This window comes from Pongo pygmaeus, chromosome 16, assembly GCF_028885625.2.
Source record: "Pongo pygmaeus isolate AG05252 chromosome 16, NHGRI_mPonPyg2-v2.0_pri, whole genome shotgun sequence".
Classification (NCBI taxonomy): Eukaryota; Metazoa; Chordata; class Mammalia; order Primates; family Hominidae; genus Pongo; species Pongo pygmaeus.
The window spans coordinates 63,124,356-63,136,214 of NC_072389.2; the positions used below are offsets into that span (position 1 = coordinate 63,124,356).

The following is an 11,859-nucleotide window of genomic DNA, read 5'->3' on the forward strand; positions in this document are numbered from 1 at the left end:
CTTTCTACTTAATTGTATTTTTTATTATAAAATGTACATGAAATTTACCATTGTAACCAATTCTAAGTGTACAGTTTGGCATTAAGTACACGTACACTGTTGTGCAACCATCACCACCATCCAACTCTAGAACTTTATTTTTCCAAACTGAAACTATGTACCCATAAAACAAAAAGTCTTCACTCCGTTCAGCCTCTGGAAACCACCAGCCTATTTTCCGTCTCCATGAATTTGACTGCTCTAGGTACCTCATGTAAGTGAAATCATACAGTATTTGTCCTTTTGTGATGGGCTTATTTCACTTGGCATGATGTCTTTAAGGTTCATCCACATCGTGGCATGTGTCAGAATTTCCTTTCAAAGGTTTACTAATATTCTATTGCATGTATATATCAGTTTATCCATTCATCTGCCAATGGACATTTGGTTTGCTTCTATCTTTTGGCTGTTGTGAATCATATTTTTAATTTTAAATTTTCTAGTAACCTCATTAAAAAGTAAAACAGGTGAAATTACTTTTGAAAACGTCATTTAACCTATATCCACAACTTTATAATTTTATCATATAATCAACATAAAGCATTTATTAATAAGATATTTTATTTTTCATGCAAAGTCTTTGTTATCTGGTATGTATCTTACATTTACAGCACATCTCCACTTGGGCTAGCCACATTTCCAGTGCCTAGTAGCCACATGTGGTCATTGGCTATCTTATTAGATGATGGTGCAGATCGAACTCATCATAGGGGTAGAGTTTGGGGATCCTAACAAGACCCCATTTCCATGTCCTTGGATTGTCTCTGAGGGAGCCAGCGTCTCAGATGAATCCTTGGCATGTTACAGATTGTTATCACTTCTTAGCTAATTTCTCAGACACGTGCCTGGAGTTCTGAATTTCTGTGGCTCCAAATGTTTTAACTCCATGTTTAAGCAGCCATTCCAGCTGACATTTTGAAAATGAAGGAAAATGATTTACATCCTTCCTGGGCAGAGGGACACATATTCCAAGTTTGTTATGCATTCAACATAGTCAAGGCACCAGATATATTTTATTTATATGTGACCCAACATACTGATTATATTTCATATGGACCTGCATATGCATCTGAAAATAATACTGCACCACAACCTTTTGTTATTCATAAATCCAATGATGACCCATTGAGCACCTCTCACGGGCCAGGCACATGCTAGGCACTGGGGGGTCTGCCCACGATGAACAGAACACAGTTCCTGTCCTTAAGAGGCTTGAGCTGCAGCTGGTGGTCTCTCCCGGGCTGCAACCTTGACACTGACTGCCATGAAAAGGGCACGCTCCATCCTTCTCAGCCTGGGCAAACCTCTGCAGTTCTTTTCTGCCCTCTAACCTGAGACTTGTATTCTTTTGATTGTCCACCCCAGTGGTAAAAGAAACATTTCTCTTTGGAACTTCATAAGTTATTGTGTCATGTAAATTACGTGGGAATTTGGGGGCTTTTTATAAATACCAGGGTGAAGATTGTCAGAAAATTATTAAAAACTGAAGCTCACTAAATGACAGCCAAGGTAGCTAGGGTGAATTTTCTCCACATCCCCAACTCCCAAATTGGGGGTATGGGTTTTATTTCACAAGAGTTTTTTTTTTTTTTTTTTTTCTTTTTTTAGCTAATGAGGGCCCAGGTGGCTTACTCCATGTCATGATAGGAGTGCTTCCTACAGTGAGGCTTCGTAATCTATGGTGTGAAGGTGCCAGGTGAATCTGAGCCTAATTTTTTTCTGCTTATTCAAAAAACCTGTAGATGATGCCTGAAAATGCCCTTAGTCCTCTTTCCTCCTCCCTGTTCACATTCATGAGAAAATCAGATTGTCAGGAGTTAGAACACGTGGGCCCTGCCCGAGAATTAACTGATTGGTGTGTCCTTTGAATTGAGGTCTTTGAGCTATATCCACATTTCCTTAGGGAAAATTCCTTCAGATCGGTACGTTCTAATTCGTTACCTCATTGTGAATAAATGCTTGCATTCAACTGGATTTCTAGAATTTTAGGTTAAAACTGTATGGATTTGAATGGAGACTATTCTTCACTTCAAGTTTCTGGGGACCTCAGGTAAGAGTTTAGTAGAGGCTTCCACTTCTGTGAGTCCCTGTTATATCCTCTCAGACATGGTCCTGGAGGTGGCCAGGGGAAAGTCAAGTTTATCTGTGGTGTTGTCCCCACCACCATCAGCCAACTCGGGAACCTGGCCCCTTTCTCTCTGCCCAACCATGTAGCAACCCTTTGTTGCCCACGCAAAATCTGTCAACTCTGGGCCTTTCTTCTATACTTTTCTTTGTTGAGTGTGTCTTCCCATCTTTACAACACCAGCTCAAGCATCACTGTCTTGAAGCCTTCCCTGAGAGACATTCTAAATAGTCCATGCTCTGTTCTTCGTGCCATCTGGTTCCTCCCGTTTGACTCCTGCCTCAGCTCTTAGCAAAGTGTTGATGGTAGATAACCTCAATGTCCCTAAGTCTTTCTGGGCTGTGAATGTGGATAAGGTTCCATCAGCGTGAATGCTCACTTCCTGTTGACTCCCAACCCCTACTTGGTGTTGGGGGACAAATCCAATTTCTTGCAACGTCTTGCAAATCCTCTAATCTTGCAGCTTCCTTCTCAGTAGAGCACTTCGTCTTACCTGCCCTCCTGAATCAGTCAAGGCTGCCACTCACTGCTGGCTTCTGTCACTCTGGGTTCTACTCTGCAGCCTGATTTCTGCTGCCTAAGACAGGCCAGCATGGCTGCCCTCCCACCTTGCATGGGCCTCTGGGGCACCAAGCCTTGCCTGCTGAGCCGCAGAGCAATGCTGACTTGTCCTGGCCCAACATTTTCAGTTCTCTTGGTGCTGCTTTATAGGGCCAACCTTCCCTGTTAGCACCAGGACATATGTGTGCTGCCAGGGGAGCTGGCAGGGCTGGGTTCAAGGTCCGCCCATACCCCATCACTGCACCATCTCTAGACCCTCATGCTCACTTGTGGAATCTGGATTGTTGGACTTTTGCCTCAGTTCTTCTGCCACAGCCTTAAAAAATTAAGGCAGAAAGATGGGGAAGAGAGGTTGTTTGATTCTGTGTTGAAAAATGTAACTTTTATATCCTGAGACAAGTTATGTTCTATGAAAGTTCTCCTGTCCCCAGCCCTTTCTCTTTTAGACATGGATCTAGGACATTTCTAACATGCAGTTCTGAATCTCTACCTGAGAGGTGGTTGCTGCAAAAATAGAACACTGCCCTTGGGCGCTGAGGCCCTTTTGAATGGTCTCCTCATGGTAATAAAAATACTAATGACTGCATGGGAACTGTGTATCTGTTAACTTCTTCAGTTGTCCGAAGGCATTATCTACCCCACTTCCTAGGGAAGGAGCCCAACTACACAGCTGGGGAGAGTTCTGCAGTTAGGCCAAGGCTTGGTGAATGGAGCACAGGCCTCCACTTGCTCCTCCAGCTGGGCACAAACCTGTACAATCACTTGGGGGCGGGCATAGTCTGTTCTAATCCGGGGGCCTGTGAGGCACTACAGCAATGTCTTTCTATTTCATGAGTAAAATTAGAGGAGGCAGATGTTCTGCCAAATCCCTGTCAACTCCAGTGGGGAAGGCACCAGGTTCAAGAGGCCAAAGAAGAGACCCAGAGCCAAATAAGACATGGGGTTTTATCGGGGGCTAAACACAGGGGGCAGTGTTTGGTGGCCATGGGCTGGGTAGGAAAACTACAACTTCTTGTAAAAGGCATGCAGTTTATGTAGCATTTTCACTTAACACCCTCCACCCTAACAACCTCCACCTGGCAACCTTCATTTAACCTAAAACAAAGGGCCTTGATCCCCTGTGTGGCCTTTGTGCCATGGGATGGGACAGGCAGGGGGCTCAGATGTTCTCATAGATAAGAAATGGATCTCTGGGTTGGCCACTCCTGGATTCCTTAGCTCAGAACTCTGAACACACATTCAGGTGTATCTGCTGTACAGGGTCATTCTCAGGGTATGGTCCAGTCAAGTTATCTTTGTCAGGTGCAGCTACCATACAGGAGGGACATGGGGTGGAGCCATTGTTCTGCCTGTTGAGGGCTGGCCTTCCACGGAGGCAGTACAAGCTGCTGGTTCTTTCATGTGCTTTCGAGGGATACAGGTACCTTTACCTGCTGCTTGAAATCTCCCCATAAAGCCTTGGATTTTATTAGGGACGCACTTGACTTTGGGCTTCGCTCCTCTCAGGTGAGCACATATTAAGTAGGTCTCTTCATCTTTCTCATATTTCTGAGACCTGTTTTCTCAGCTGAAAAGGGGAAGGATTGGATAAGGTCACTGATTTTTTTTTTTAATTGAGATGAATTCATGTACTATAAAATTGACCCATTTAAAGTATACAATTTATGGTTTTTTAGTATGTTTTCAAGGTTCTGCAGCTATCATTACTATCCACTTCTAATACATTTCTATCAACTCTAAAAGAAAACCCTGTATCCATTACTAGCCACTCTGAATTCCCCATTCCCCCTGACCCGTGCCAACCACCAGTCTACTTTCTGTGTCTATGCATTTGCCTATTCCAGACATTTCATATAAATGGAATAACGACGTGTGGTCTATTGGGTGTGGCTTCTTCCAGATTCATTCATATTATAGCATTGATCACTGGTTTTCAATCTTTTATTTGAAAAGTAAAATGCCCTGAAAAGAAATTGTGGTTGGAACCTTGATACATAACTCTCTGACCACCTGAGAGCCCTCCCAGCCTGGTGGCAGCCTTAGGAGCACATCTGCAGGACTTGCGGGCTTCACAGAACAGAGTTTGACTAGCTCTGAGCTGGATCATTTCTCAAGTGCCTTTAGGTTCAAAGACCTTGTTTCTCTGAGGTTTTCTTCAAAAATACAAATCACCCTGCCACACTTACTTAAACTTGAAACAGTTTCCAACACCCCTCTCTCAAACAATTTTGAGAGGGCAGAAAATTGAGCCAATGGGCGTCAGATGGGAGAAAAGCAAAAGATCATTTAGTAGCTTTGACACTGCCTTGGAGAGGCCGTGGCAGAAGACAAACTCTGGATATCTTGGGCAGTGGCAGGCATCTGCAAAGAGAGGCCAGATAGAAAAAAGGTATGAAAGGCAGTGGAAGAGGCTGCTTTGTAATATTGCTGTGGCCAGGCCCTCAGTGATATTTCTGAGAAATGTTCTGTTCTTTGAGGCCAATAAGGATTGTATGGTCTGCAGCTGACTGGAGCTCTTCTTTCCCTGGGACCTGATTGCCTTTCTGGGCAAGGAAAAAAAAATCCACATAAATCTCTGTCCAAAGTCAATTATCTGAGATTTGGAGTAGTGCAGCCTGCCAACGGAAACTGCAGGCCATGTGTATGCGGCCTGGTATGTGGGACGCCTCAGAAGCTTTTCTGGCGCAGCCCTCCATCCTCATGGGAGCCCTCAGGCAGCTGCAGCAGCCTCGTCGGCTGTTATCCACCCGGCTTGGCCCCGAAGGGAGTGAGTTTCTTCTGAGTCACCATCCGCCATCTTGGTCCTGCTGTGAAGCCATAGCAGGGACACATCTTTTCTCCCTGCATGGTGCCTGAATCCACGGTACCTAAGGAGAGCTCTCGATGGGAGTTAGGAAAGCAGAGGTGACCAAGGAGATGAAGAGGTTTTAATAAGGGCTCTGCCTTCTTTTAGGGAAGTGCTAATATGCAAGTCGTGTTTTCTCTAGGAACCTCAGTTTTCTCATCTGTAAAATGATTGACTTCCCATCTTGTTCCAAAAGCAGGTCTTTTGTAAATTCAAGGGGTTAGACCAGACGATCTCTGTTCTTTTTGTTCTACAGGTTCTAAAACTCTTTTGCAAGGTGGATGCTGACTTAGGATTTAAAGCCTTTCAAATATCCCAGTAGGTTCTCCAACATAACTGAATAGCCACCTTGTCACTTGCTTTCTCTTAACCTTATTCACCCAATAGGCCCAGACTTCTACCAGTTAAACTTAAGTCCTCTTAAAAATGCCTGCCAGATGAGGAGGCTGATCTAGATTAATGGAGAGTTAAGAGATGTGAGAACCTAATACAATGTGTGCATCTTAATTGGATCTTGGATCAAAACCCTAACTACCTACAGTGGACATTTTTGGAACAATTAAAGTTTTGAAACAAAGCTCCCCCAGCCTTCCCCAGAATGCCTTCTTTACTTGGCTCATCCCTTCCAACTCTTACTGGTCCTCCGGGGCCTAGCTCATACCTTTACCCCAACAGTATCCCCCAACCCCAGATGCTCTGGCTTGTGCCGACTTCTCCCTCCCCTTGCCAATGCACCTCACTTTTCCTGAACTCACTTCATATTTGCCATTGCCTACAGCCTTCCTGTCGATGGGAATTGCTTCATCTGTGCATGAATGTGAAAGTAGAAGTTAGAGGCCAAGGGACCCAGCTTCTCTGCTGTTCCCAGGCAACATGATAGTTTTGCTATTGAATTTGGGAATGGTCTTCAAATGGAAATTTACTGTGTTTTTCTGCTTAAGGCAAAGTTTCATATTCTAGGCCTTCTGCTAATTTTTCAGAGCTGAGGACAACATGGCTAAGATCAGCCTGGGTCCTGACAAAGCCCAGCCACCCCCAACTTCAGAGCCCTGTGTTTATTTTACAACAATTAGAAGCACACAGGCTCCTTTGCAGACAGGTTAATACATCAGGCTAACTTGTGCAACGCCCCTGCTCAAACATGCCTGGTACAAGGACTTTGAACACACTTTAAAAACTACCTTGGTAACAGGATATTGAGATGTACTTTCCTTGTTTCTTTAGAAATAGTCACCAAGGCCCCAAACTGGAGGCAAAGAGGCATTACTACCTCCCATCCAAAAGAAAGCCTCCAAAAACTGTGTCCAAACCACCTCCTAGGTCTTAAAGAGAAGGGCCTGGGCCAGCCTATCACAATCAACCAGTCCCTTCTCACTAGCTTAGGGGGACACTAATTGTGACTCACTAGCTTAGGGAGATACTGTGGTTTTTATCCCTTCCCCTTGCTCTCCTGGCCTCCAAAGTGTGAGGGGCTGCAAGAAAAAAAATCGCATCTAAAGATGAGCTCAGCCTGCAAGGGGAGATGGCACCATTATCCAATTGCATGCCTGCTTGGGCAACAGATCTGTCAGTGTCTAGAGACATTTTGGGTTGTCACGACTGGGAAGGTACAGTAGGTGTCCGGTGGGTGAGGGTCAGGGATACTTCTAAACATCCGACCATGCATAGGATAGTCGCCCACAACCAAAAATTATTTGGCCCAAAATGTCAATAGTGCCACTGCTGAGAAATCCTCTTGTTAAATAGCTATTTATCAAAAGGGAAGGAATGTTGTTACTCCTGGGGACACCTTAATAACCGCATCGTGTCCTCATGTCCTGGGCTGGCACACCTACTGCTATTCTGATCTGTGTTTTTGTGTTTTCTTACGCAATCTATTCAGGTTGTATCCCACACTTCTAGGGACTCACCTCAGGCATTATGACCTGCTAACTGTGTAATCCTACATAGGTGCTTTTGAAAGGTGCTGTCTCAAAAATAATGAAAAAATTTGCTGCACATTAGCATCTTCTGAGGGAGCTTTTAAAGCTCCCAATATAACAGCTGCATCCCATGTCAATTAAATTTGAATCTCTGAGGTGGAACCTAGGAGGCTGAATTTGTAAAAACTCCCCCAGATGATTCCAATGGACTACCAAGTTTGAGAATCTCTGCTCTCACTACACATGCCTTACTTTCCTGCTGTGTGTCATTACATGAATCTTTCACCCTGTATCAGCTAATTATTCCCAAATGTAGGGCCATCACTTTGAACATCACACTGGCTTTTGCTCTATTGGTGGCCCTCTTCCCCCTGGCCTTGTGTCGATCGCTTAGGCTCTAAGCCCTTTCACGGCAGTTCTGTGTGTCCAACAATGTGTCTCTGCCTTCACTGTTATTACCACTAGGTTACTCTTTGTTTCATCTATTCCTCTTCCCCTTTGCATTAGACTCAAACTGCTTAATGCCCAGATCAATAATTTTGGCTGCTGTGAATGCTGGAACATTGGGAGGTTTGTTTTTTTGTGTGTGATTTTTAAATTAAGTAATATATAATGAGAATAGAAATAATAATATATACACTGACAAGCACAATAATCAAACACCTGTTAGCTTGCCTCTGCCACCCAAGAGCTCGATGACTGCCCACAGCCGGTGCACATGGTACCTCTTCATCCCTGCACTTTGCCACCAGGGTCAACAATGTCTGGTGTTTTGTTTATAACTGTCTTCCCATTTGAGAAAAAAAATTTTTGGAAGTATAGATGGATTCTTGAACAATATTTTGTTTTGCCTGTGTTTGCACTATACTGCAATGGCAGCATGCTGCATGTGATCCTTCGTGGCTTTTTACTTTCGGTCGTGTTTTGTTGCTATGATTCATCCTTATGACACCCAAGAAGAATTGACTCATTTTCAGGGCTGGATGATATTCCATTGTGTAACTGTACACAATTTATTTACCCACTTACTGTCAATGGGCATTTGTGCTATTCTTGCTTTTTAATCATTGTGGACAGGGCCGCGGACATGCTCTTACACATCTCCTGCTGTATGTGAGCAAGCATTTCCCTAGACCAGGGCTTCTCAAACTTCAGTGTCTATACGGATCAGCTGGGGATCTCATTAATATGCAGATTCTGGTTCAGTATGGGAGGAGCCTTGGAAGGGACAGCAATGCTGTGAATCCACAAACCTCACTTTCAGTGACAAGGCTCTGGCACAGGATTGGCCAACTTTACCTGCTGATACCACATCCTTCTAAAGGGGTGGTGTAGATTTACTCTCTCACCAGCTATGTATTTTGATACACATCTTCTCAGTGACTTGCTATTGTTATCTCCAGGTCTTAGTTTGCACTTTCCTGACATTTATTAGGTTAAGCAATCTTTTATGTTTATTGGCCATTCACATATATCCCTCTTACTGTGAAATGTCTATTTGTATCTTCTGCATGTTTTTCTTTTGGGTTGTTGGCTTTCTTATTAATTTGTAGGGGCTCTTCTTACCGTTCTTTCGTTCATTCAAATCCTTCATTTCTTATATGTGTTACAAATATTCACATCCAATTTGTTTTTTCTCTTTTACTTTAAATTTTTTTGAGACAGGATCTCATTCTGTTGCTCAGGCTGGAGTACAGTGGAGTGATCACAGTTCACTGCAGCCTTCTGGGATCATGTGATCCTGGTGCCTTAGCCTCCAGAGTAGATAGGACTACAGGAACAAGATACCATGCCTGGCTAATTTTTTTTTTTTTTAATAACTTTTAGTAGAGACAAAGTCCTGCTATGTTGCCTAGGCTGGTCTCAAACTGCAGGGCTCAAGTGGTCTTCCTACCTTTCTTCATGGTATCCTTTGTGTGGAAATTCTTAGTTTTAATATGGTTGAATTTATCAATCTTTTTTATGTTTAGAGGATTTTTTTGTATGTCCTCAAATTCTTAATCTAATAAAGTCTATAGTTAATAGTATTGTACCAATGTTCTTAGTTTTGATAATTATACCATGGCACCACATAAGATGTTACATTAAAAGGAAGCCAGGTGAAGAATACAAAGGAACTCTGTACCATTTTTGCAACCCCTCTATAAGTCTAAAATTAATATTTAAAATGTTAGAGTCCATCCCTGTCCTAAGGTTATAAAGATACTCTATATTTGATCCTAAAAGTCTTGCTTTTCACATTCAAGTCCTTGCTCCATCTGAAATTGGTTTTGTGTTTGGTGTAAGGTGTGGATTTAATTCTGCGTTTTACCCCATGGATAGTCAGTTGTCCCACCGTCGTTTACCGAGTAGGGTCTTGTTTCCCCAGTTCTCTGCATCACCATCTTAGGCATACATCAGATCTGCAGAGAAGGGTGGTTCCTTACAAACCTTCAAGCTATAAGGAACTCAAAGATGAAATTCTATGACGCGTGCTTCTAGGAAGACATAGCACACTGTCCTGAAACCCAGGTGCCCTTTACTCTGGGGTATTGCCTCTGGGTGCAGCAAGGTCAGTGGGACCTTTTGCCCATGAGTTTGCAGCTCATTTCAGGGCTTTTAGTCGTGCCCTGCTTAACTTTGTGCTTTTGACTCTCAGACTTTGTCAGACCTGTCTTGCTCATGTTGTCTTTGGACCCACAGACTGTTCAAGTTAGAAAGGAACATAGGGATGAAGTTTCCTAGCTTTTTCAGTTGAGAGTTAAGAAAACTTGAGGTAACCGATATATCCAAGGCCAGGTACTTGGTTGATGGAAGAGTTTAGATCAGACCCAGTTTCTTGACTCCTAATTCTACACCCAGATTTGTTTTCTCTCCTGTGTTACTCTTTCCAATTATCAGCATCACTACCCACTCAGCCACTCAAGCTAGAAATTCAGAGACTCTCCTTGCTGTTCCCTACTTGCCACTCGGCACTTTGTATTATGGCCATGTTACGGTGATTCTGCCTCTGAAATCTTTTTCAAATGTATTCTTTCACATTCATTCCCATGTCCACAGCCCTATTTCATGCCTTTCTCAATGCTTGATTGGATTACAACAAGAGTCTCTTTATTGGTCATCTTGTTTCTAGTCATTTTTCTATAATCCATTCACTTCTTAAACTACTCTTAAAATGTAAATTCTAAAACACAGACCTGGCTGTGGCTTCTTGCCAAGAGATGACTTAACTTTTTTTAAGTTCTGGGGTACATGTGCAGGATGTGCAAGTTTGTTACATAAATAAAAGTGTACCATGGTGGTTTGCTGTGCCTATCAACCCATCACCTAGGTATTAAGCCCAGCATGCATTAGCTACTTTTCCTGATGATCTGAGTCATCTGCTCCCAATCTACCTTGTCTTGTTCATCTCTTAACACCTTTCGCCTCTCCTCTCCTCCAGGTACCAGGGCTATATCCACCTTGAAATATTGGATGCTCCGAAGAAATGCCACATGTGTCTGGGCCTCTGATACTTAGCACAAGCTCTGTATACTTGGAACATCTTACACCATTTTCTACCTATTGTAATTGTATTTACTTAGCAAATGTTGTCTTCTACATGAAGCCCTCAAGGATGCCCTAGGTGCAGCTAATCACTCATTGCATTTTATATGATCCTATGAACCTATGCTGTAACAGTGGGATTGTTTCTGTATTTCTTAACAATCTGTGAGCCCCTTGAGTCTATAACCATACGTTATTATCTTTGTACCTCAATTGTCTGGCCCACAGAAAACATATTGTTATTGATTGAATCAGTAAAACATAAAATATCTAGAACATCTTTTTAATATTTAAAATGTTTTACTCTGACACATCCTTATTTTGGCATTGCTTACGTATTAGAATACTTATAGCAATTACAGAAATTCTATCTGCATAAACTTAAATAAGAGACAAGTATTGGTTCAAATGACTTGCTGCGAAAAGGGCAGTGTAAAGCTGACTTTCTGGGCAGCTGAAAACAAGGATTCAAATGTGCTCAGAGCTCTCTACTCCAGATTCTACCCTGCAAAAGGGCTTTATTCCTTCCATGGATTTTCTTCCAGGGAACTTCTGAATCAATATTAACAGCAACATAACAGAGATGAAAGAGCTTTACTCCTAAATCCAGTGTGAAACATTTTGGAGAACTCTTATTGGCTGAATTTGGGTCAAATGCCTGCCTCTAAACCATCTGGGAAAATAGAGTCAACTAAGGGAATGAACAAATACGGCTAAAATAGGGAAGAAAGAGCAGACACCCCTCAAAATGACAGGGATAACACTGACCGATGATGAAGTAGACAGTCCCTTCCCCTTAAGTTTATGTCCATTTAGAGGATAAGAGAGAGAAAATGACTTTC

The 11,859-nt window shown here is 42.8% G+C and overlaps 1 long non-coding RNA gene across 1 annotated transcript in view; it reads left to right on the forward strand.

Annotated features, from left to right (window-relative positions):
• Positions 1–11,230, forward strand: part of LOC134738285 (uncharacterized) — a 42,896-nt gene extending 31,666 nt beyond the window's left edge. Inside the window, exon 4 of the long non-coding RNA XR_010123958.1 lies at positions 10,914–11,230. This is a non-coding gene — a long non-coding RNA (uncharacterized LOC134738285). The remainder of the gene's footprint in view (positions 1–10,913) is intronic.
• The last annotated feature ends 629 nt before the right edge of the window (positions 11,231–11,859 follow it).